Below are 24,191 nucleotides of genomic sequence, written 5' to 3'. Positions count from 1 at the left end.
CGTCACTGCAGGAGCCCCTGTGACTCCACAGCGGGAGGCAGGGATCAAAGGCCCGTCCAAGGAGAACACGAGCTTCCTCTGGCACTCTTTATTTGCTGAGATAAAGTGCTTTCTCAGGCCTTTGTTTTGTTTTCTTTGACGCAGCTTTGTCCAGCATGCTGACGAGAGGGGCGCCATCTGCCATGTGCCACCCAGCTGGCTGGGACAGGGATGCCTCTGACCTGTGCCCAGGCTCTGGGTGCCCTAACACCCAGGGGCCTGCACCCTAAATGGGAAGGCTGGGGTACGAGGGCCAGGCTCCTCTACTGACCATCACTCCCAGACACCCGGACGCCAGTGCGTCTGCAACTAGGGTCTGAGGTCGTCTGAGCCTGGGGGCTTCCAACGTTTGTAGCCACTGAAACCTTGGATCATGTCTAAGAGAAATCTCCTAGACAGAATCGGTCTATCTCATACACACGTACAGGACACCTATATAAATATTCGGATTCGTGTTTACATGTCAGAGCAAAGATTACTAACTTAGAAGGGTGCACAGCTGTGCCCTCCCCACCTCCATCATCCTCACCCTCCCTTCCCCAACAGCTGGGACAGGGGCAGACCCCACGATGAGGGCTGGAGGACGGGGAAGGGAGAGACTCAGGCTGCTCCCACCGCTGGTCCGGGGGAGGGCCCACGACCCAGACCTGCCCCTGGGCATGCTCAGACCACAGAGACCGGGGCATGGTGGGTACACCTCCACTAAGGAGAGGCTGGGATGGCGGGCAGGACAGAGGCCTTCCTGCTCCCTCAGGAGGGTCTCCTTCGAGGCCCATGCAGCAAAGATAGAGCCCAGAAGCAGAGGCAGACTTCTGAGAATCCTACCATCCCAGGGCCTTCTTGGCCCCACAAGCCAGTCAAGAGTTGTTCTGCCGCGTGTACTCAAGGTGATTGGTGCACACAACATGGTCCAGCTAAAAGTGGGATGACGAGCGGAAAGCACTCAGAGAAGGGGTGTAAGATGGGGACCGAAAATGAGTGAATGGACAGCGGACATCCCTGTGCGTGACTCTGCCCATACAGGGGCCTGGGTGTGAGATGACCAGCATGGACCGAGGTGGCGTAGTCCACTGGGGACAGCCCAGGGCTGTGGCCTTCGGAGACAGGCGTCCAGAGAGGAGGGACAGTCTCAGTGTGGTGATGCTCTTAGTGGCGAGGGCCGCACGGTGGGATGGACAGACGGCCTCCCAGGGCTGATACCTGGTTCCAACCCCAGCTCCGCTTGATGGGTGCGCAACCTCGGACAAGCCACTGTAGCCTTGGAGCCTCAAGTGGGTATTATAGTGTCTTAATCCGCCCAGAGGGGTACAATGAGAGGAACACCAGTTATCCGGCCAAAATTCTAACATGGTGCCTGGCAGGTGGTACCTGGGAATGGCACACCATCCCAGGAGCCCCAGTGTGTGGTTTATAAACATCAAGTATATACTTAAAGGCAGGTTCTACACTTTGCATGATACAATGTGTACAATTCTATGTAACGCATGGTGCTCTACTGGAACAAAATATCATCCATTAATACAACCACCCCTGTACCGCTGCCTTCCACCTCCGGACACCTCACACTCCCTGCCGCGCTTCCTCACTGGCTGGCTGTGGCTGTCGGAGAAACATCGTCCTTGCCACAACTTCCTGAGGCCCTGCCTGCACGGTCTGCCCCAGGTAGGGTCTAGGCTGAGCCAGGCTTGGGGAACTGCCTGGGTTGGAGGCGGTGTCCAGGGGAGCAGGAGTGCAGGTGGTGAGGGGCAGGCTGAAGCGTGGGTGCCTGGGGTGGGCACAGCAGCCTGCGGGGACCGTGAGGATGGAAACCTCGTGGAAACCACGGGGCTGGGAGTCCCCTTGGACACAGTGTGTCTCCTTCCCTTACCTGCCGGGACCTGCCTGTCCCCTGACCTCTGGGGCCATGAACCCACCAGCCACAGCCGGGCTCCAGGACCCATGGGGTGTGACGTCCCAGGGGAGCTGAGACGGGAGCATGACCCCCAGCCCTGCCTCCCAGGCTGCTCTGGGCGCACATGGTGCTGTCCTCTCCCCGACTAAACCCAGAAAAATGAGAAGCGCCTCTGGGGTCGTTTTTACAGACGACAGGTGAGACGTGGGTCAGTCACACCATGGAGGCTCGCGCTGCCTGTCCCTCTCCTTGGGCAGCCACCAGGACGTGGAGCGGTCCCCAGGGCTTGCACTGCGTTCCAGCCACAGTGCCATGTTCCCAGGCCCCATCGCTGCTCTAGGGCTGGCAGTCCCTGCTGAAGGCGCGTGTCCAAGAGGCCGGGCTGCAGGGAGGCGTCCACTCCACTTCTGGGGAGCACGATGCCAGCTGCCGGACACCAGGCCTGGCCTGTGGCAGCCAGAGCCCTTTCAGACCCACTGCGGGCCATACAGGTACTTGCCCCTGTGCTGGGCGGCAAAACTGTGAGTGTGGACTGTGGGCAGGAGGGCTGAGCATCCAGGAGGCGACACACTGAAGAAGTCCAGGCTGGCTGACCCTCCCCCAGATCCCTCGTCCTGCCCGACGCACCGGAGTACCCTGATGGGGCTCAGCTCAGAGCCGCCAAAGTACAGCTCAGCTTCAGTCTCTTTTCAACAGGCCACATGTAACAGGGGCCTCGGGCCTGCGCGCACAGACCCAGCACCTACCCAGGGCAGGCAGGCCCCTCTGTGAGCCTCTGAGGCTTTAATTACTCCCCAGGCACCAGCCCGGCATAAACACAGCCTAGACGTCCAAGAAAAGCACGCTGTCGGCACGGGGAGCCTCTCTCAGAGCTAAATGCAGCCCGGGCGCTGGCCTGCCGGCCCGTGTGCTCAGATAACAATCGGATGTGCCGGGCCCTGAGCTGACCCTGGAGCGGACACGCTCCCGCTCACTGGGAGCGACCACCCCGGCCAGGCCTGCAGGGCCGCCGGCTGCCTTTCTTCCGCTGGGAAGGGCACTCCGGGGTGGGGAGCAGGAATGCACGTGGGCTGGTCTGAGTTTAGAATGTATTTATAGACGGCTGCCAGCCGAGTGGTACCCTCGAGGTCAACTTCCTGCCAGGCCCTGTGGCCAGATGTTTACTGAGATTGCAGAGACCGACCCACCCACGCACGCCCGGATTCATTCCACATCCATGCTTGGAGGTCGCTCCATGCTGGGGGCCCAGCCAGGCTCTGGGAACATAGAGGAGAGCTGGGGCCAGGCCCCAGCACACCAGGGACTTCAGACGCAGAAGCATCACGCACAGGGTGGAATCAAGAAGGAGGAATAGAGGGGAGAGGACTCATGCTTCCCTGGGAGGTAAACCTCAGAGGAAAGGCAGGGCAATGTTGGCGGTGGGTTTAGAAGGATGAATAGGAGCTTTCCAAACGTCCCAAAGAGAGAAAAACAGCATGTGCAATGATATGGCAGTGGGCAAGGAAGTGGTGTGTGGACAGCTGCTATCCAGCATACCTAAAACACAACACCTAGGAACAAAGAGGTAAGGGCTTACGAGGGTCTCCAACTTCAACATGGATAAAGCCTTCAAGTTGCCAGGGGAGCTTATGAACACGCAGGCCCCAGGGCCTCCTCTAGTGGTTTTTGATTCAGCAGGCCTGGGTGAGACAGGGCCTGATCCAGGCTCACGAAGCCCAGAGAAGGAAATGCAGTCTGGAGAGGCTTCCTGGAGGAAGCAGGTGAGTAGGTGAGGTGGGCTTGAAGAGGGGAGGGCCCTGTGCTGGGGGTGGTGTCAGGGGCGCCACAACTTCAGGGCACCTGGAGACCAGACGGGCAGGGCAGCCGCCGGCACACGCCAGACTTCAAGAACCTAAACTGCCTCACTGATCTTGTATCGACCCCATGCTGGAATGATGCCTTTTTGGACATATTGTATTAAATATGATCAATTTTGCTCCTTTCACTTTTTGTTTTTAAATGTGGCTCTCAGAACAGTTAAACTTACCCCTGTAAGTAATTACTTTGGTAACGTTACTCTGGTAATATCGTATTATACATGTATATACAGTACTCACGACACAATGTCATGTACGCACATGACACTCACATATGCGTGCACAGGCACACATGCGCATACACACTCACCCGCACACCCCTGCTCTGATGGTTGCAGGGGCCTCACACGGCGACATGTCTCCGGCTTCCTTGAGCAGAACACGGCACACGTGGCAGGGGTGCGGGCAGCAGAGCTCAGGCCTCTCGTGGACTCTACAGGCCAGGAGGCGGGCTGGGCACACGGGCTGACTAACCTGTCACCGGGTCATGTTCTCCTCTTTCTAGGATCGGCCCTGGAACACCTTCTCCTCCTGGCCTCCCCGACCCTGCCCAGAAGCCCCCTTCACACCTTTGCTATAGGCACGCTGAGCTCCTGTAGGGGCGAGGTGAGGCAGTGTCTGGGGCCCAGCCCGGACCGGGAGGCCCTGCACAAATGCTTGTTGGACAAAGCCACGGAGCACAGAGGGAGCCGAGCACCCAGTGGGGTCGCTGGGCCGCCAGGGTGGACACCGCCTGCTCCCGCTCCCCGGGTGTCCCAGACTCCGCTAGTCGTCGGATTCATCTTTCCGACTGTGTGTTCTGGAACCATGGAAACAACCGCGGGATGGGGTACGGGCTGCACTTTGGGACAGACCTGAGTTAATGCTCTACAGGTTCACCTGACCTCAACATAAGTGACGTCCGGGTTTCCTGGGATCAGTTCAGAGCTAGTGGTCCCTGAGTGATGTGCTTGGTCTCTCTCCAAGGGCACCACCCTCCCCAGTCCTGAGAAAAAGCCCCTTGGGCAAGGTGGCGGGAGTGGTGAGCAAGCGCACATTTCTGGCAGAGCAGTGGGGACCCCTGGAAGGGCCCTGGTCTCCCCTTCATTCAGGGGAGACATCTCAGGGAGTGGTGGGGTGCGGTGGCCACCCTTGGCCTTGATCTCACCTCCGCGCCCAGGCAGAGGTTGAATCTGGGCCCCTCTTCCCGGCACGTGACCCGAGTCAGTGCCTCTGCCTCCCGGTCCTGGTTTCCTCGTCACAGGAAGAGGGTAGGGGTCCCCATGGCCTGTGGGAACAGGAAACGGCATGGCCGCCATGGGGAGCACTTGGGCAGCTCCTCAGAGTGACAGGTTAGAGCGACCACCTGAGCCTATGGACGTTGACCCACGAGAGCTGAGAACACAGGTCCGCACAAATGAGGGACAAGAACACACACCCATACAGACGCCTGTGCACATGTGTTCATATCGGTGTCATCCACACAGGGTGGTCATCCACAGTCCGGAATATTATTTAGCCAGGAAAAGGGACAAAGTGCCAATCCTATCTACAATGTGGATGCGCCGGGCAAGCACCCAGTGAGTCAGAAAGATAAACACGGTGTGGTTTTGTTCGTGTGAAACATCTGGGATGGGCAAAGACAGAAAGCAGCTAAGTGGTTGCCAAGACTGGGCGAGGGGCTGGAGTCACTACCAGTGGGTCCGGCTTTTGTTTTGGGGTGACAAGAAAGTTCTAGAACAAGATGGTGGCGATGGTTGCACAACCTTGTGAATATACGAAAACCCACTGACGTGTACACTTTTAAAGGGTGAATTTTATGGTGCACGAATTATGGGGTTTTTTTTCAAAGAAAACAAGGTTCCTGCAGCACTGATGGACACAGGACACCCACCAGCCCACAGCCTCCACCAATAGGGCTGCCTCCTCCAGTACCAGGGCCTGGTCCTGGCTCCCTCACCCCGTCTGGCCGTGGCTGTGGCCATCCCACACTGACTGCTCCCCCAGCCCCCTGACAGGAAGCCCAGAGAGGCCCTGTTCTGCAGCGTCCCTGCTGGACACGTGCAAGGCCTAGAGAAGCAGGCCCTGCTTACACATGGCCACCTTGGCCCAGTCGTCCCGGAGGAATTCGGAAAATGCAATGGTCACATTCTGCAAGGCTGGGCCTTTGGGAAGACTCGAGGCCGCTCATGAATGTGGAGTCTGTTCGGCCGCTGGCTGGGATGCAAGCCTGTGAGCAGCCCAGAGTCGGGACGGAGGCCGCAGCAGACAGCCTGCTGCTGGTTCCTGCTGGCCAGGAGGGCCTGGGGATGGCAGAGGAGGCTGCCTGGGCTCGGGGCCCGGTTCCGTCCACCTGCAGCACGTTCGCCTCCTGCTGTCACCGGCGCGGCCCTGCCCTCTTCCACTGGTTGCGGACCCCAGGTCCAGGTGGAGTGGCCAAGACCAGGACAAATAGCTGCATTCCACACCCTGAAGACCACCTCCCCTGGCCCTCTCTGGGCTTCCAAGGGGCCACTGCCTTGTTCTGGCCCCAGGGAGGCTGAGAGGGAATGACCATAGGCTCTGAGTTCCCTACAAACTCACTGTTTCACTGGAGGGTCTCCCCTCCGACCTGGGGTGGGGAGCTGTGGGTGTGGGCACCCAACTGCTGGGCTGCCAGCTCCTGGGTGCCGGGTGGTGGCCCCTCTTGCTTCAAGTGCTGGGTGATGGGAAGGCTGGGGCCTAGGCTAACAGTGTCAGGATGCGGTAGGTGACCCCCAGGTTTCCCCAGACGAGCCCTGCCTGCTCACCTCCCTCCTCAGGCTCTCCCCATGGTCATAAAGGGAGCTTATATTTGGAGCTGTGCTCTGAGAAGCCGGCTTTATTTAGACAAGGATGTAATTCTCAGAGACCACTTCAATCCCGACGAGAGCTGGGATGAGTAATCGCAGGAAGCCTACGTTTTGACGCTGGGGTCACAGCCCTGAGTCCTGCCAGTTCAGTCACTGATCTCACTTCTGGTCTCTGGGACTCAGGACTGGCAACCGCAGGCCGTGGTGCGAGGGGCGGGGCCTCGGGCTCCAAGGACCATCTGGACTCAGGAACTCGCTGTGCTGACTGCAGCCAGGCCCCAGCCCCTAGCACATCGGTTGGGGGAGGGTCCCTGAACGGCCCCACCCTGCCTCCTACCCTCCCCTCAAGTTGGTGGGACACACCCAGGCCAAGGGGGGCCAGTGATGTGGACACCAAAGGAGGCTGAGGGGCCCAGACACTTGTCAGCATTTGAGGAGTGGGGAGGGAATCCCAAGTCAGGAGGCACGGAGGCCCTGGTCCTGTGGGAGGGCAGCGTCCAGGCCGCACATGCGACTGCACTGTCCTCGGCCTCCTCAGGAGCAAGGACAGCTCTGCGTGCACTGCTCACACGTCTGATGCGGTGCCGCCGCTCATGCTTCCAGGACAGCTGGGTGTGTGAAACAGGCACCCCCAGGGTGGACACAGCCTGGGCAAGCGGAGGCCTGGTGAGCAGAGTATAGTATATAGCTGCTACCCAACTGTACAGGCCCACCTTTCCTTCCAATCAGGGAAATGAAGCACAAGATTGCAATCAGTCCCCAAGGACAGTGTCTGCCACCCTGGCCATGGTCACTGAGTGAAAGGTGAGGATAAACTAGGCAGGGAGGGACCCCAGGCACCTGCAAGAACATCTCCCAGTGCTCACTACCCCCACACCCTCCTCCTTCCACCATGCTCAGCTCAGCCCTCAATTCTATCAGAGAGTGAAGCTGGCAATAGAAGCTGGGAGTGCTGAGTGCGCTGTACAGCTCGGAGGACAGAGGTCCGAGCACCAGCATCATCTTACTATTAATGGGGGACTGTCGAGTGGGAGACAGGCCGGCCCACAGGTGATGGGGGGTGCCAGAAGGAATGGGGGCAGAGCAGAGGAGGGGGCACGCTGATGTGGAAGGTGGGCCGGTGGAGATGAGAGACTGGATGCCCAGTATCCGGGCCAGGAGTGGGGAGGGGGAGCAGGCGTCCTGTATGCTGATTGACCTGGAGCGCCTTCCAGGGGAGAGCGGGCTGGACTGTGGCCATCCACACACTGCGGCTCCAGCTCTGCTCTGTCTGCACGGGCAGAAGAGCGGGCTGTTCCTGTGCTTACCCTACTCTCTTCCCTACCGTGCAACTAGGATGAACAAAGCCAAGGTGGGCAGGCCAGCGGGGATGGGCTGGGAAGTGGGCCTACCAGGAGGACCCAGGCTGCACAACGGTTCCCTATGACCTCCCTCCGTCCTGGACTGGCAGCTGGCACTTCACACCGCTGTCTTCTGCATCTTCCAGACCCCTCCCACAGACCCTGTGGAGTCTCTGAGAGTCCCAGGCCAGGGACCAAAGGGCTGGGCGTGCCCACCTGTGCCCCTGCGCTCTGCACCTCGGCGGGTACTGTGAGGCCCTGCAAGGTCCCCCATTGTGCTGGTGACTTGCTCACACAGCCCCTGGACAGCTGTCTCTAGAGCCTGCACTCTTGATCTACATGGCCTGCCCCTCGCTCTCAGCCGGCCCTTTTGAACAAGGAAGAGGAAGGTAACCAAACTCTTAGAGTCAAAGCCAACAAGGATGGGGTGTGCTGGGCTGGGCGGCCTCAGGCTCCAGAGGAAGCCACTGTGTGAGTGGCGTCCAGGGGCACATGCGTCTTTGGCACCATCGGTGGTGGCAGGGTTCCAGAAAAAAAGGAGGTGAGGGCAGGCTCTGCTTCCAGGCCACCCTGGTGCTCACGAATGTGAAGCCGGCAGAGACCTGCCAATCTTCTCCAAGAGAGGCGGGAGGGTACCTGGCCTGGAAGCCAGTCTGAAAAAGCGCAGGCCCTGAGATCAGATGGAAAGGGGAGGTAACCTCTCTGTTAACGTTCTCCAGAGGCCACTGCGCGTGAGTCAGCCCGAATGCCTGGCTCCCGGGGGGCAGGAATGGGGTCGGTAGGAGCCACCGGTGGGAGGTTCCTGTCCTACCTGCAGCAGGGCTGGCTCGGGGCTCCCCAGTGGGTTTCAAGGGCGGGACCCCGCCACTGCAACAGGAGTGAGTTTCCCATTGCTGGGGCTATTCGAGCAGAGTCGGTAACCTGGAGGCTGGGTCTGGTGGAGACTGAAGGCTGGATGAGGGGATCGAAGTTCATAACCTCTAAGTTCCCTCTGACCCTGAAATCCTGGGACTTGCTGCTTCCACACTGCCTGCCGGGGTGGCCAGCTGGGGACCCAGGTGGGGACCACGCATCCTCTACCTGTTTCCCACGCTAAGACGCTGGATGGGCCACGGTGCCCCTCCAGATGGCCCAGCCTTCCTACTTGCCTCAGAAAGGACTACCCCTCTTCCTCCTACAGGGGGGCTCCAGGCAGGCTCTGCCGTGTGGTTCTGGACCTGCCAGGCTGGGCACAAGGCACAGCAGGGCACGCCCTCCCAGGCCGCCTTCTCAGAGGCAGCCTGGCTGCCCTTCCTAAGACCGCGACTCCGCCCCACTCCCCCGCAGCCAGCTCCCTGTCTGACATGCCCGTTACCCTACTCCTTTTCGGGAAGGCAGGGGTCTTTGCTGGGTCAGGGGGCGCCTGGGACAGTGTTGGGGCACAGCGAGGGCTCGGGACACCCGCAGATGTGGAGTCTATCTGATGAAATGGAGAGGGCTGTCAGCACGGCTGCTCACCAGCTGTGCTGTGTTGGCCCAGTTACCCAACCTCTCTGACCCGCGGTCTCTTCATCCGGAACACAGGACACCTCGCTCGCAACAGAAGGACCAAGCGCAGTAACACGTGGCACAGTCCCGACACAGTAAGGAGCGTCTGCTCAAGCGCCAGTCCAGGAAGGGTTAACGGCCTCGGCGGCTGCCACTGCGAGAATCCCCCACCACCTCCGCGGCACCCAGAGGCTTGTCCCTCTGACTCCCTTGCCCCTCGAGTGGAGGGGGCAGGGGCAGGGTCTGGCGGCCGCGGGAAGTCTCCGCGCGCCTGGCTGGCCTTCCCTTCCGGCTGCCGCCGCGCGGCGCCGCATCCCCACGGGTCCCTCTGGCCGGGTTCCCCTGGTGCCCTGAGCCAGCCAGGGGCGCGGGCCGGGTGGGGGAGCCCCTTGGCCTCCCCTGCAGCAGCACAGCGGCGCGGAGCCCCTCAAGACCGGAAAGACCCCACCCCGCTCCTCCTATTGCCTCCGCTGCTTGACCGAGGGCCACAGGGCCAGCACGCCCCGGGGCGACCCAGAGGAGGCAATGGCCCGGCTTGGGAACCAGCGGCTGAGGTCTGCAATGAATGGTCGGTCCCCGGCCGCTCTCGTCCCCGCCCGGCCCTTCAGCTCCCTCTGGAATCCCTGGCCATACGTCCCCCGCTCCCCGCTCCCAGCAGTCCAGCGGGCGGCTCCTAGCTCCCCCAACCCACCGCCCAGCGGCCCCGGCGGGCTCGCAGTTCCCGGCACTTTGGTTGCACTTTGCAAAGTGTCCGGCGGAGCTGGCCCAAGCTCTTGTCAAGGGCGCTGGACAGGGCTGAGGCCGGGCGACACGGCCGCGGCCCCCACCGAGTCCCCAGCGCGCCCTGGCTTCTGAGTCTCTGCACGGCCGTCCCGGGCCATGAGCGAGGTCGGGGCAGCCGGGCCGCGCCACCGAGGGCGCGGGTATGTGGAGGGGCGGGGGCGGCCAGGTGACCCCGGGGAGCAAGCCCCGAGTCCCTCCGGAGCCGCCCGAGCCGGTGGCGCTGACCGGCAGCCTCGGGCGGCGCGCGGCGCGGCGCGTCCACACTCACCTTCCGCTGCGAGGGCCCCTCGCCGCTCGCCGCGCTGGCGGATGCAAACGAGCTCCCGGAACGGCAGCGGCGGCCGCCGGCGCCCGGCCCGCGCACGGCGCTCTGCGGCGCGGAAGCGCAGTCCTCATCCCCGACCGCAGGCCCGCCCGGCCGCGCAGCGCTCTGCCCCTCCGGGGCGGGGTGGGGAGAGGAGGAAAGGAACCTCCACCCGCTTCCCAGGTCGGGCCGCGCGGGCCAAATCCTCTCCAAACAAGCTCCGGCGGCCGGCCGGGTGCTCCGAGCGCCCTCCGCCCAGCCGTGGGCGGCCTGCGGGGTCTGCTCCCCCGCACCGGTGGCTACGGTTACAAACCTTCACTCCCCCCAGCCGCCCCCGCCCCCCCGCCCTCGCTACTGTAAGCACTGCTCTTCCTTGTTTCAGGGGACCCACCCCAGAGATGGGGATCCCCATGGGAAAGGTATGTAAGCCCAGACCCCTGCCAGCCCACCCAAGACTGGCGGGGCTTGCTGCTGCTCAGAGGCAAGTACAGGATTTAGCAGGACTTTCCAGGCTGCCAGAGTGCGCCCTGTGGCTTCCAAGTGCTCGCCTGTCTCCATTCCCCGTCTGCCTCATCTCCTGCCCCCACCAGGTACCAGCAGGGTAAACACCTTCTTCCCCTGTGCTTCCGGCCAGGAGGATGAGGGCACCCCTGTCATTTGGCACCTACTTGGGGGACTCCCATCTGAGGTACTCCCATGCCTCAAAGGTGGGAGTCCAGGGTCCCTAGAATCAGAGTGCCTTTGCTCTGCCCCCCACCCCACAGCATGAAAGACAGATGGTGGGGAGATGGAACCATGCAGGCCCCTAGAGCGCGAGGGGCCCTTACAGGTCAGAGGCTCAGGGGTTCATTCACAGATGAGGACATCAGCCCCAGAGAAGGAAAGGGACCTGCCCAAAGACACACAGACCAGAGCGTGTGACACGCTATCCTGGGACAGGCAGGAACGAGAGGCCAGTTCCTGGTGTGGACATGTGGGTCCTTCGAGGTCAGGGGGCAGTCCTGCAACAGCTGCAGCCTCTCCCCACTTTAGATGAACCAAGACATAGGCTTATGGCTTCTAAGACGTGAAGTGTGTGTGGGGGGGAATTCTTCACTTCCAGAAAGGGCGTCCTTTCCTAAATAGTCTTTTGAACCATGCTTCCCCTGAGAGTGCTGCAGGGAGCTGGACTACTGAAGTTCAAGTTTCACACCCTCTTAGGAACACCTTTCTTATGTAAAGCAAGGTATAGGTAACGAGGGCCTTTGGAAATGAGTGAATGGGCTGCCACTGCCACCCCCCCAAACCCCCCTAGCCTGTGGGTTTCCATAGGTGGCTGAGCACTGAGCTCTGCACGGACAATTCATAATCAGCTAAAACACGATGCGAATTGAACTCAGTTTTCCTCTGGCTGCTCATTACAGTGTCAGAGGAGGTTCCAGAAATCCCTGCCAGCTGTCTTGAAAACCTGAACCTGGGGGCTAGGGGCTTGGAGGCCCGGCCGCCTGGCCCCGCTGGCGCTTGGGGGCTCCGGGCCTCAGCTCACATTTCCGTGGCATCATTCTGGGCCTCAGGGTCCTGGGATTGCCCTCTCCATGGAACGCGGGATGGCAAGGGACTAAGAGTCCCCTCCAGTTAATCGGTGTTTCAATCAGTCGGTTTCCTTAAGTTTCTAGTGCTGGGGGTCCCCTGGCTCAGACAAAGTTCCCAGAAGGTATTTCCTTCCTGATTCTTCCTAATGGGTCTATTCTTGTTTCTAAGAAAGGCCGCACTTTCAGAGCTCGTATGTGTGTGTTTGTGTGTGTGTGTCCGTCCAGCTGTGACACACCCGTGCACTCTGTGGTGTGAGAAGTGAGCTCTCTCATGAGCAGGAGGAAGCAGCAGTGGCCCCCGCTCCATGCTGCCCCACGACCACAGTCTTAAGAGTTGATGGAGAGAGGTGGGCTACCCTCCTCATCTCCCAGAGGGCTTAGAATATGCCCACAGACATACGACAAGCCTCTCCTGGCCATCCAGGGCACTGGGAGCCCAGCCCTCCAGGTAGGTGCCCCCGGGGGGACTGCCCCCAAGCCCCCGCTCCAGTCCTCCAGGCACACCTGCCTGGGGGTGAGGTCCAGCACTTCTCCACCGGGAGTCTGCTGTGGCCGGTGGAGACCAGGGGAGTTACCAAACCTCCTGCAGAGTGCAGGTCGGCCCCAGGACGGAGGACTATGTGGTCCCAGATAGTTAGCTGTGCTGAGGGTGGGAATCCCGGGGGCAGCAGCCTCCACCGTCTGGGTGGTCAGCAATCTAGGCCTCTGGCTCTTGAAGCCTCCTCTTCCTCCCCACTGGATGTGAAGCTGTCTTCTTGGGAGAAGCTGGCCGATAAGACGCCCCGTGGATCTGCCCCGTGGGAGGCCCAGCTCCTGCCCGTTTGCTGGGAAGAGTAAAGAGCTGGACGGGCTGGGCTGAGCCCCCCTCTCCGAGAGGACACGACCTGGCAGGGGTCTGACTTGACTTGCCCGAAGTCACAGAGACGGAGCCCGGCTCCCCTGCTGCCCACCAGCCCCCACACTGCCCGTTGCTGGCTGCCCCCCAGGGGCATGGGCTCCCTGGGCCCCTGCGCGTGCTGGGAGAGCCAGTCAGCCCCTGAGTCATCCCCTAACTTCTGCCTGATGTCAAAACGAAACCGCGGACCCGAAGCCAGAGCAGGGGTGGGAGGAGTGAGAAACCTCCAGCAAATTCCAGGGGCATAGTGTCACATGGCTGCTTCAGTTTGACACTGACAGTGCCTGGCACGTGCGCAACCTTCCGTCCAGGTAGCCTTGAGCATCAAAGGCGATGTCCACCCCGGCCCCAAGGGTGGATCCTCTCCTGTGGGGTCCCTGGGGATGAGGCCTTCTTCCCCAGGCCTGTAGTGTGACATCCCAGGCCGGGCGTTTCAGCCCTCCTGGAACTTTCTCAGCGAGTGTCACCTGCCACGTCAGGCTCCTTAACCTCCTTTGTCAGATGGGGAAACTGAGGCTGGAGGAGGCGGGGAGCCCGCATAAGGACGCAGGAGTCTGTGGTAGAGCCAGTCTCTGTGCTGCTCGCCTCTGCCTGCTGCGGGCTCTTGGCTGGGTCCAGGCTGAGGGCCTGGCGGCAGGCGCCTGCCTGAGCTCTGGGGGTCCCTACTTCTCCCAGGGATCATGGTGGGTGGGTGGGGGTATGGATCTAGCTGCTCTTGGGCCCTGTCCCATGAAGATTCTCCTTGTTCCTTGGCAAGGACGCAGCAAACATGGACATGTGTGGAACCCAAGACTTCCCAGGGAGGTGTGCCCTGTGCGCCGTCCCTGTGGGCTCCAGGGAAGCCATGTGAGGGATGTAATATTGACGGAATTTGCCAAATAGTCCGTGAATTCAGGGAGGCTGCCATAGGCAGGCCTGGCCTTCATTCCTTGCTTGCACTCGACCAGCTGTGTGTCCTTGGGCGAATCAGCAGCCTCTCTGAGTTTCTGCCTCCTCATCTGGGAGGTGGCAACATCAATGCCCACCACTCAGGGAGGATTTGAGAGGCTGGGAGGCAGACCCAGCCCCTTCAGACAGTGGCTGGGGATCTCTGCGGGTCTCCGAGCTATTGGACATAGTAGCGGTGTCCAAGGGAGGAAGAGCATGTGGTCCCAGGACTCTAGGGCCCTTGATGACCAGCTCTGGCTGACGTGTCCCTGTCCTTCAGGCACCTGGGCCAGGACCCACCTACAAGTTTCCTTCCTGACATCAGGGAAGAAAAAAAGTCCAGGTTCTATAGGCCATCAGGAAAGTACAAAATGGAAATGAATAAATCTTTATCTATAAAGTGTGGCATGAGTTTTACTGCCTAAGTGCAGCTCAGGCCCCCAGCAGGCGTGCATTAAAGCTGCTTCGATGAGCTGTCTGGGGCCTTTGTGGGGTCTGCTGTGATGAAGGTGGGGCCCCCAACGAGGTGGGTCAGGAGGGGAGGAGGACCGAGGAGGAGGGGAGGCAGGGGGAGGAGGCTGGGGGAGGAGGGGAGGCTGGGGAGGAGGCCTGAGCGGGCCGTGTGGGTGGGGCCGGCTCAGAAGCAGCCTCTTTCCAAGGAGACATTCCAGACTGACGGTGGCGTGACTCAGACACCCGCCCGGAGCACGATTGTTTCTGCCTGTCTTCCTGTCTTGCGTGGCCCCGTTTGTGAGCAAAAAGAGGGAGAGGAGCCGGTGCTTTCCCGAGGAGGGTCTTACACACAGACACAGTCACCGCCTCCCTCCACATGCCATGCCCACCCCCCACCCCGTGCTCTCACATGTGGGGGCTGCATGCCCCTGGGCCCGGCAGGAGTTCACCTCAGGCCGAGGGACCCGTGACTCGGCAGAGGCTCTGCCGTGCAGGACTTTCCAAGACAGACTCTTCCCAGGACTGACAGCCCTCCTATCCCCTCCTCCCAGCACCAGCCCCTCCGCCTCCAGGAAGCCTTCCATGCCCTACACACAGGCTCAGGACTCCCATCGTGCCCAGGCTCCTCCCAGCAAGGCCAGCAGGCAGCCAGTGGCCCTAATCCAAACCCCAACCCCTCCATCTGCCAACCAGGTGGACCGAGCCTCAGTTTCCCCATCTACCAAAGCAAATCAGACTCGTTCATAAAGGTGCTGGGGCCTGTGGGTGGCTCTTCATGGCTCAACATTCTCAGCCTGAGCGCCCTGGATTCAGCCTCTCGTGGGCCTTCAAGATGGGAATCCTTCTAATGAAAAGAAAACAGACGTGGCGGAGACGGGGCCGGCCGCGGTAACCCAAGCCAGCGTTCCGGGGCATGAATGGGCCCTTTCATGGGGCGGCCGCAGAGCGAGGACTTGGGGTGGAGATCTTCGGCTCGGCCCAAGCAATGGCAGTGCCCGGGGCAGGCCCGGGGCAAGGAGGAGAGGGACAGGGCCCACAGCCCCGGCCTTGGGCCTCGGGGCCTCCAGGCCCAACCTCCTTCCCCCGGCCCCCCCACCATGGCCCCCGACACCAAGCCTGGCTGCAGGAAAGGAACCAGCCGTTCCCGGTCCAAATGCCACTGTCCTTGTTTTTCTCCTGTAATTACGTCTCCGAGGGCTAACTACAAATTTACATGTTGCTCAGCTCGGGCGTTTATCCGGAGCCTGTGAGGAAGGCTCCCGCTGTAAAAGGCGCATTCATGTGTGTTTTCGTGTTGCTCGGGGTGACCGGCCATGGCGTGCGGACACAACTGGCCCTTTTAGCCGGGGCGGCTAGGGGGGCAGCAGCGCCCTCACCACCTGGCCTGTGTAAACGCCTCCACACCACTGGCCGTGAATGACTTCAGTGTACGGAGGTTTTCTTTTTCCATACCTGGCCACCAGAACTTCCAACATTCTTCTAGAAAAAAATGTGGCAAGCTTCCCTGGGATCGTGTTCTATCCAAATGGCTTATCCATCCCCGTCCGGCCCGGCACAAGCCAGCTCTTCTTCCATTTAGTGACGTGAGAGAAAAGCCATGCTTCCGTTTCTGCCACCTGCTGTGATGGCCCCAGCCCTCTTTCCCTCTGACTGCCTGGGGGCAAAGGCCAATGACGGGGCGTCCCCCTCCGGGGCCCTGAAGAGAGGTGCCGGGCTGACTGTGGGCTCTGCGTTGCAGTGGTCCAGGCAGCTCCAGCCTGCAGGGGTCTTGGGCTGGGCCCAGCCCAGGGAGCCAGGACCCTCTGTGGACGCCAGCGGATGTTCAGGCAGGCTGTGCCTGGCACAGGCCCACGCCCACCCCTGTCCCTCGGGGCACCATGAGGGTGCTGCCTCTCCTCCTGGGGCCGTGCCAGTCACAGACGCCTCCTCGGGAGAACCCTGATGCCAGGATAGCCGGGGACATGACGAGTAGGTGGGTGGGTGACCTGACCTCAGGGTGGTGTGCGTGTGCATGGGCACATGTGACTGTGTGTATGTGTGTACATGCAAGTGTTAGGAGATGTGTGTGTGTTCCCGTTACAGGATGCGTGTGAGAGTAGGTATGTGCTTACCTGCATGTGAGGAGCATGTGTATGTGATAGCATATGTGTGCATGTGAATGTGTATGTGTGTCACTAGTACGCATGAACACGTGTTAATTTGTGTGTGTGTGTGTGCATACTCATGTGTTTGTGTGTACACATTTGTGTGAGTGTATGTATCAGAGTGAGTGTACATATGAGGTGTCTGTGGGCATACACACATGACTCTGTGTGTGTGTGTGTGTGTGTGTGTGTGTGTGAGTGTGCTCACACCTATTCATCAGGATCACTGACCCAGAAAACAGGTCTGTGTGCCACACTCACACCCTGGGTGTCTGCAGTGGGACCAGTGATGCTTGGCTCTGCAGAGAAGTGTGTCCAGCTGAGGAGGAGCCTGTGAGTGTGTCCTCGGTGGCTCCTCGGCGGCTGACCTGCGAGGACCCCCTGTGGTCAGTCACCCGTCTCCCTGGGACTTCGCCCACACTGGTGAGGGGCCAGAGGTGCCAAGCAGCAGTAGTGTGGGTCCAGTTGCAACCCAGCCCCGCTTCCTCCTTCCACACCGTCCTCAATTTCCTCGCCCCATCCCGGTGGCCGCGAGCATTGGTGGACGGTACCTTGTGTGTCCTTGGCAGTGACATTCCTGCCTGACATACCCCCACCCCGCCTCGCTGATTCCCATAGCTCGCGATCAGCACAGCACAACAGCGGTCACCCTGCTCCCTGCAGTGTCCTTTCTAGACTTGCCCCGAGTCACCAACAACTGGGTGCCCCTCCCCTAGTCCTTCCCAACCTTCCAGGCAGCCCTTCCACAGAGGGGCGTGGGAGCTGGACACGCCTGCTCACACCTGGGCTGAGGCTGTCACCCTGCCAAGGCCCCAGAGGACCTTATACAGGCGGTAGAGCACCTGGCTGCCCGTGCGGCCCCAGCGCCTCTGTGCAGGTGAGGTCGGGGGGAATGCAGCAGCTCCCACGCTCCTGGGGCTCTCACTGCTTGTGTGGACTCAGATAAACGTGATGTTCACGTGTCATTCGGGCTCTGGGACAAATGGGGCATGGTGTCCAGCTGGACCCACAAGCACAGCCAGTGTTCCCAGGGCTCAGGTGTAGCTGCTCTGACTCAGTGGTGCCCCAGGCCCAGCAGGGACCCTGCATGGCGACCATTCCCAAGAGTCTAACTCTGGGGTTGCGAAGGTGGGTTACTGTCAATGATGGAACAGCCCCCTGCAAAAATGTCCAGGACACCTTGGCCAGGGTTGGGTGGTAGTTCTTTCGAAAACATGGACTCTGCTGTGACATATCACTGCTCACAGGCTGCTTGTGGCTCCCCGGTGTCCGCAGGACAGCATGTACTCTCAGCTGTAGACTCAAGGCCTTTCCTGGCCAGGCCCAAGTGCATCTGGGTCTCAGTGCCTCCCCTCCTCTTCCTCCTCTCTGCCTCTCCCATGCCAGCTCGGACCACACTGAGCTGCTGTGCATCACGATAAATACCCCTCCATTTTCCACACCTCACTCTGCATTCCTTCACTTCCTCCCACCTTTGCCAGCCCAGCAAACTCCTATTCATCCTCCAAAACCCACTCAAGAAGTTCCCTCCTCTGTGAAGCCTTCTTGTAGACCCGCTGATTGTGGCACACATACACCACATTGGTGTGCTTCACCTGTCTATGCATCAGTCTCCCCTCCAGGCCTTATTCATGTCCATACACCTGATACCTCAAGCTCCATATGTCCATGATGGTCTAAATCTGTCCTTTCATTCCTCACCACATAGCCATCCCTCAGCTTGGGATGCTCTCTTCTCTGTCACTTGAAGACCCTTCACTCTTTTAAACCTGTTTAAGATGTACTCCTGCCCTTCCCAGGAGCCCTCCATGACCACATGACACGGACAACTGTACAGAACATCTGAGGATAAGCAGCACCAGGAAGACTCTTGGGGATGGTCTGGTCCAGCCTCTTCATCTTACAGATGCAGAAACAGAAGCCCAGAGAGGGAGAGGGAGCTGGGGAGGGACCAGCTCTCCTCAGAGCTCCATGCTCTGCACTGAGGCCGGGGCCCAGAGGAGGCCTCTGCATCGCCCCTTGCTCTATGTAGGGACTGCGAGGCTGACAGAGCAGTGTCCTGCTCTGCTCACTCTCCTGGAGTCTTTACTTCATTTTGCTGCCCCTAAACCTCCTGTGGCAGAACGTGGTCCACTGGAGAAGGGAATGGCAAGCCACTTCAGTATTCTTGCCTTGAGAACCCCATGAACAATATGAAAAGGCAAAATGATAGGATACCAAAAGAGGAACCCCCCAGGTCATTAGGTGCCCAATATGCTACTGGAGATCAGTGGAGAAATAACTCCAGAAAGAATGAAGGGATGGACCCAAAGCAAAAACAATACCCAGCTGTGGATGTGACTGGTGATAGAAGCAAGATCTGATGCTGTAAAGAGCAATATTGCATAGGAACCTGGAATGTCAGGTCAATGAATCAAGGCAAATTGGAAGTGGTCAAACAAGGGATGGCAAGGGTGAACGTCGACATTCTAGGAATCAGTGAGCTAAAATGGACTGGAATGGGTGAATTTAACTCAGATGACCATTATATCTACTACTGCGGGCAGGAATCCCTCAGAAGAAATGGAGTAACCATCATGGTCAACAAAAGAGCCCGAAATGCAGTACTTGGATGCAATCTCAAAAATGACAGAATGATCTCTGATCGTCTCCAAGGCAAACCATTCAATATCACAGTTATCCAAGTCTATCCCCCAACCAGTAATGCTCAAGAAACTGAAGTTGAACGGTTTTATGAAGACCTACAAGATCTTTTAGAACTAACACCCAAAAAAGATGTCCTTTTCATTATAGGGGACTGGAATGCAAAAGTAGGAAGTCAAGAAACACCTGGAGTAACAGGCAAATTTGGCCTTGGAATGCGGAATGAAGCAGGGCAAAGACTTACAGAGTTTTGCCAAGAGAATGCACTAGTCATAGCAAACGATCTCTTCCAACAACACAAAAGAAGACTCTGCACATGGACATCACCAGATGCTCAACAACGAAATCAGATTGATTATATTCTTTGAAGCCAAAGATGGAGAAGCTCTATACAGTCAACAAAAACAAGACCAGGAGCTGACTGTGGCTCAGATCATGAACTCCTTATTACCAAATTCAGACTCAAATTGAAGAAAGTAGAGAAAACCGCTAGACCATTCAGGTATGACCTAAATCAAAACCCTTATGATTATACAGTGGAAGTGAGAAATAGATTTAAGGGCCTAGATCTGATAGATAGAGTGCCTGATGAACTATGGAATGAGGTTCGTGACATTGTACGAACCATGATGATCAAGACCATCCCCATGGAAAAGAAATGCAAAAAAAGCAAAATGGCTGTCTGAGGAGGCCTTACAAATAGCTGTGAAAAGAAGAGAGGCGAAAAGCAAAGGAGAGAAGGAAAGATATAAGCATCTGAAAGCAGAGTTCCAAAGAATAGCAAGAAGAGATAAGAAAAAGCCTTCTTCAGCGATCAATGCAAAGAAATAGAGGAAAACAACAGGATGGGAAAAATTAGAGATCTCTTCAAGAAAATTAGAGATACCAAGGGAACATTTCATGCAAAGATGGGCTAAATAAAGGACAGAAATGGGAAGGACCTAACAGAAGCAGAAGAGATTAAGAAGAGGTGGCAAGAATACATGGAAGAACTGTACAAAAAAGATCTTCACGACCCAGATAATCATGATGATGTGATCACTAATCTAGAGCCAGACATCTTGGAATGTGAAGTCAAGTGGGCCTTAGAAAGCATCACTATGAACAAAGCTAGTGGAGGTGATGGAATTCCAGTTGAGCTCTTTCAAATCCTGAAAGATGATGCTGTGAAAGTGCTACACTCAATATGCCAGCAAATTTGGAAAACTCAGCAGTGGCCATAGGACTGGAAAAGGTCAGTTTTCATTCCAATCCCAAACAAAGGCAATGCCAAAGAATGCTCAAACTACCGCACCATTGGGCTCATCTCACATGCTAGTAAAGTAATGCTCAAAATTCTCCAAGCCAGGCTTCAGCAATACGTGAACCGTGAACTCCCTGATGTTCAAGCTAGTTTTAGAAAAGGCAGAGGAACCAGAGATCAAATTGCCAACATCCGCTGGATCATGGAAAAAGCAAGAGAGTTCTAGCTGCTGCTGCTGCTAAGCCGCTTCAGTCGTGTCCGACTCTCTGCGACCCCATAGACAGAAGCCCACTAGGCTGCCCCGTCCCTGGGATTCTCCAGGCAAGGACACTGGAGTGGGTTGCCATTTCCTTCTCCAATGCATGAAAGTGAAAAGTGAAAGGGAAGTCGCTCAGTTGTGTCCGATTCTTAGCAACCCCATGGACTTCAGTCTACCAGGCTCCTCCATCCATGGGATTTTTCAGGCAAGAGTACTGGAGTGGGGTGCCATTGCCTTCTCTGAGAGAGTTCCAGAAAAACATCTATTTCTGCTTTACTGACTACACCAAAGCCTTTGACTGTGTGGATCACAATAAACTGTGGAAAATTCTGACAGAGATGGGAATACCAGACCACCTAACCTGCCTCTTGAGAAATCTGTATGCAGGTCAGGAAGCAACAGTTAGAACTGGACATGGAACAACAGACTGATTCCAAATAGGAAAAGGAGTACGTCAAGGCTATATATTGTCACCCTGCTTATTTAACTTCTATGCAGAGTACATCATGAGAAACGCTGGACTGGAAGAAACACAAGCTGGAATCAAGATTGCCAAGAGAAATATTAATAACCTCAGATATGCAGATGACACCACCCTTATGGCAGAAAGTGAAGAGGAGCTAAAAAGCCTCTTGATGAAAGTGAAAGAGGAGAGCAAAAGAGTTGGCTTAAAGCTCAACATTCAGAAAACAAAGATCATGGCATCCAGTCCCATCACTTCATGGGAAATAGATGGGAAACAGTAGAAACAGTGTCAGACTTTATTTTTTTGGGCTCCAAAATCACTGCAGATGGTGACTGCAGCCATGAAATTAAAAGATGCTTTCTCCTTGGAAGAAAAGTTATGACCAACCTTGATAGCATATTCAAAAGCAGAGACATTACTTTGCCAACTAAGGTCCATCTAGTCAAGGCTATGGTTTTTCCTGTGGTCATGTATGGATGTGAGAGTTGGACTGTGAAGAAAGCTGAGCACCAAAGAATTGATGCTTTTGAACTGTGGTGTTGGAGAAGACTCTTGAGAGTCCCTTGGACTGCAAGGAGATCCAACCAGTCCATTCTGAAGGAGATCAGCCCTGGGATTTCTTTGGAAGGAATGATGCTAAAGCTGAAACTGCAGTACTTTGGCCACCTCATGTGAAGAGTTGACTCATTGGAAAAGACTGTGATGCTGGGAGGGATTGGGGGCAGGAGGAGAAGGGGACGACAGAGGATGAGATGGCTGGATGGCATCACGGACTTGATGGACGTGAGTCTGAGTGAACTCTGGGAGATGGTGATGGACAGGGAGGCCTGGCGTGCTGTGATTCATGGGGTCGCAAAGAGCCGGACACAACTGAGCGACTGAACTGAGCTGAACCGAACTAAACCTCCTGTGATGATGGGCAGCTATAAGGAAGTCTTGTTGTTCAGTTGCTTCAGTCGGGTCTAACTCTTTGCAACCCCATGGACTGCAGCACGCCAGGCTTCCGACAGAGCGGTGCCGCAAAGAGTCAGACACGACTGAGCGACTGAACAACGATGAAACAACAACAAAACCTCCAACAAAACACCTGCCCATTGTCACAGTGAGACGCCCCCGCCATCCGAGCACCAGGAAAGTGTGACTGAGGGCAGTGGAGGGGGCAGCTCTGCCACTCACCAGCTGTGTGACTTCAGACACGAGGTACTTTCTCCCAGGTTTCTCCTTTGAAAATGGGGATAATATACATTGGTTGTCATGATGATTCAAGGAAATGATGTATATTTGTTGTTGTTCAGTTGCTCAGTTGTGTTTGATTGTTTGTGACCCTATGGACGGCAGCACACCAGGCCTCCCTGTCCTTCACCATCTCCCAGAGCTTGCTCAAACTCAGGTCCATAGAGTCAGTGATGCCACCCAACCGCCTCGTCCTCTGTCGCCCCCTTCTCCTCCTGCCTTCAATCTTTCCCAGCATCAGGGTCTTTTCCAATGAGTCAGCTGTTCGCATCAGGTGGCCAAAGTATTGAAGCTTCAGCTTCAGTATCAGTCCTTCCAATGAATATTCAGGATTGATTTCCTTTAGGATTGACTGGTTTGACCTCCTTGCAGTCCAAGGGACTCTCAAGAGTTTTCTCCAACAGCACAGTTCAAAAGCATTAATTCTTCAACACTCAGCCTCCTTTATGGTCCAACTCTCACATCCATTCATAACTAATGGAAAAACCATAGCTTTGACTAGATGGACCTTTGTTGGCAAAGTAATGCCACTGGGTATGTGTGTGTGTGTGCACGCTTAAGTTGCTCAGTTATGTCCAACTCTTTGTGACTCCATGGACTCGCCCACCAGACTTCTCTGTTCAGGGGATTCTCCAGTCAAGAACACTGGAGTGGGTAGCCATTCCCTTCTCCAAGGGATCTTCCAAACCCAGAGATCAAACCTGGGTCTCCTGCTTCGCAGGTGGATTCTTTACCAGCTGAGCCATCAGGGAAGCTGATATATGTTTAGTAAAGTGCTTAAGAGAGCCTGACACACAGCAAGTAGATTGCCATCATCACTGTGATGTTATGACGGTGATGGTGCTAATGATGAAGGTGATGGTGGTGATGATGGTGGTAATGGTGGTGGTGGTGATGGTGGTGATGGTGAGAGGATGGTGGTAATGGTGATGGTGATGGTGGTGATGATGGTGATGAGGAAGGTGATGGTGGTCGTGAAGGTGATGGTGGTGATGAAGGTGATGATGATGGTGGGGGGGGATGTTGATGGTGAAGATATGGTAAAGATAATGGTCATGGTGATGATGATGTTTTTACCACCTTCAAATTCCCTCCTTCACAGAATACTCCTGTTTTCTGCCTTCTGTGCCTTGATATAGAACATCATGCTGATCTCTGGATGGGCAGGTACGGGAGTGCGTGTGGGAGGAGAGCTCTCAATGGCAGGAACAGACTTGGGTCCTGAGCTATGTCGGCTACACTTCCTTCCCTCCTGGGCTCTGGTTTCTCCATCTGCGAAACAGTGAGGTTGAACTGGGTGATTCCTAAAGGGTCCTTCCGGGTTGAAGGTTTTCTGAAACATTTTTTGTTTTGCAGCAAGGGGTTTTGCAAGGATCCTTCTTCCTCCTTCAGATATTTGTATTTTCTGCCATCGTTTCCACAAAGCCTGTCTTGGTGGTGCCTTCACCCTGACATCCAACAAGGGACTGGCATTTGACACGTGCAGAGCCATGTACAAACAGGGTTCCTTGTGTGCGTGTATGTGTGCACCAGGCAGATCCCTGACATTCCAGAATGGACATCAGAGACTCCAAGACCACAGATTCAGCATAGCTAATGCACTGACCTCACTGAGTACAAACAATCAAGGACCAGTGTGGCTCTGGGGGCGGTGGGGGGAGCTGGTTTATCCATAGTTACACCTCCCAGGAAGGGTAGGGACAGGAGTGCCATGCCCCTGAACTGTGCCCCTGAACTGTGCCCCTGAACACGGGACGTCCAAGACAAGACTTTCTGGCACAGGCCTAGAGGGTGGACTGGAGCTCCT

The 24,191-nt window shown here is 57.1% G+C and overlaps 1 protein-coding gene across 1 annotated transcript in view; it reads right to left on the bottom strand.

Annotated features, from left to right (window-relative positions):
- ZNF469 (zinc finger protein 469) overlaps positions 1-10,607 on the bottom strand; it is a 46,871-nt gene extending 36,264 nt beyond the window's left edge. Inside the window, exon 1 of the mRNA XM_018061840.1 lies at positions 10,515-10,607. The gene's annotated coding sequence lies outside the window, so the exon portion shown is untranslated. The remainder of the gene's footprint in view (positions 1-10,514) is intronic.

This window comes from Capra hircus, chromosome 18 (assembly GCF_001704415.2).
Source record: "Capra hircus breed San Clemente chromosome 18, ASM170441v1, whole genome shotgun sequence".
Taxonomy (NCBI): domain Eukaryota; kingdom Metazoa; phylum Chordata; class Mammalia; order Artiodactyla; family Bovidae; genus Capra; species Capra hircus.
Note: the sequence above shows the minus strand (reverse complement) of the source record. Positions and strands in the feature narration are given on the sequence as shown.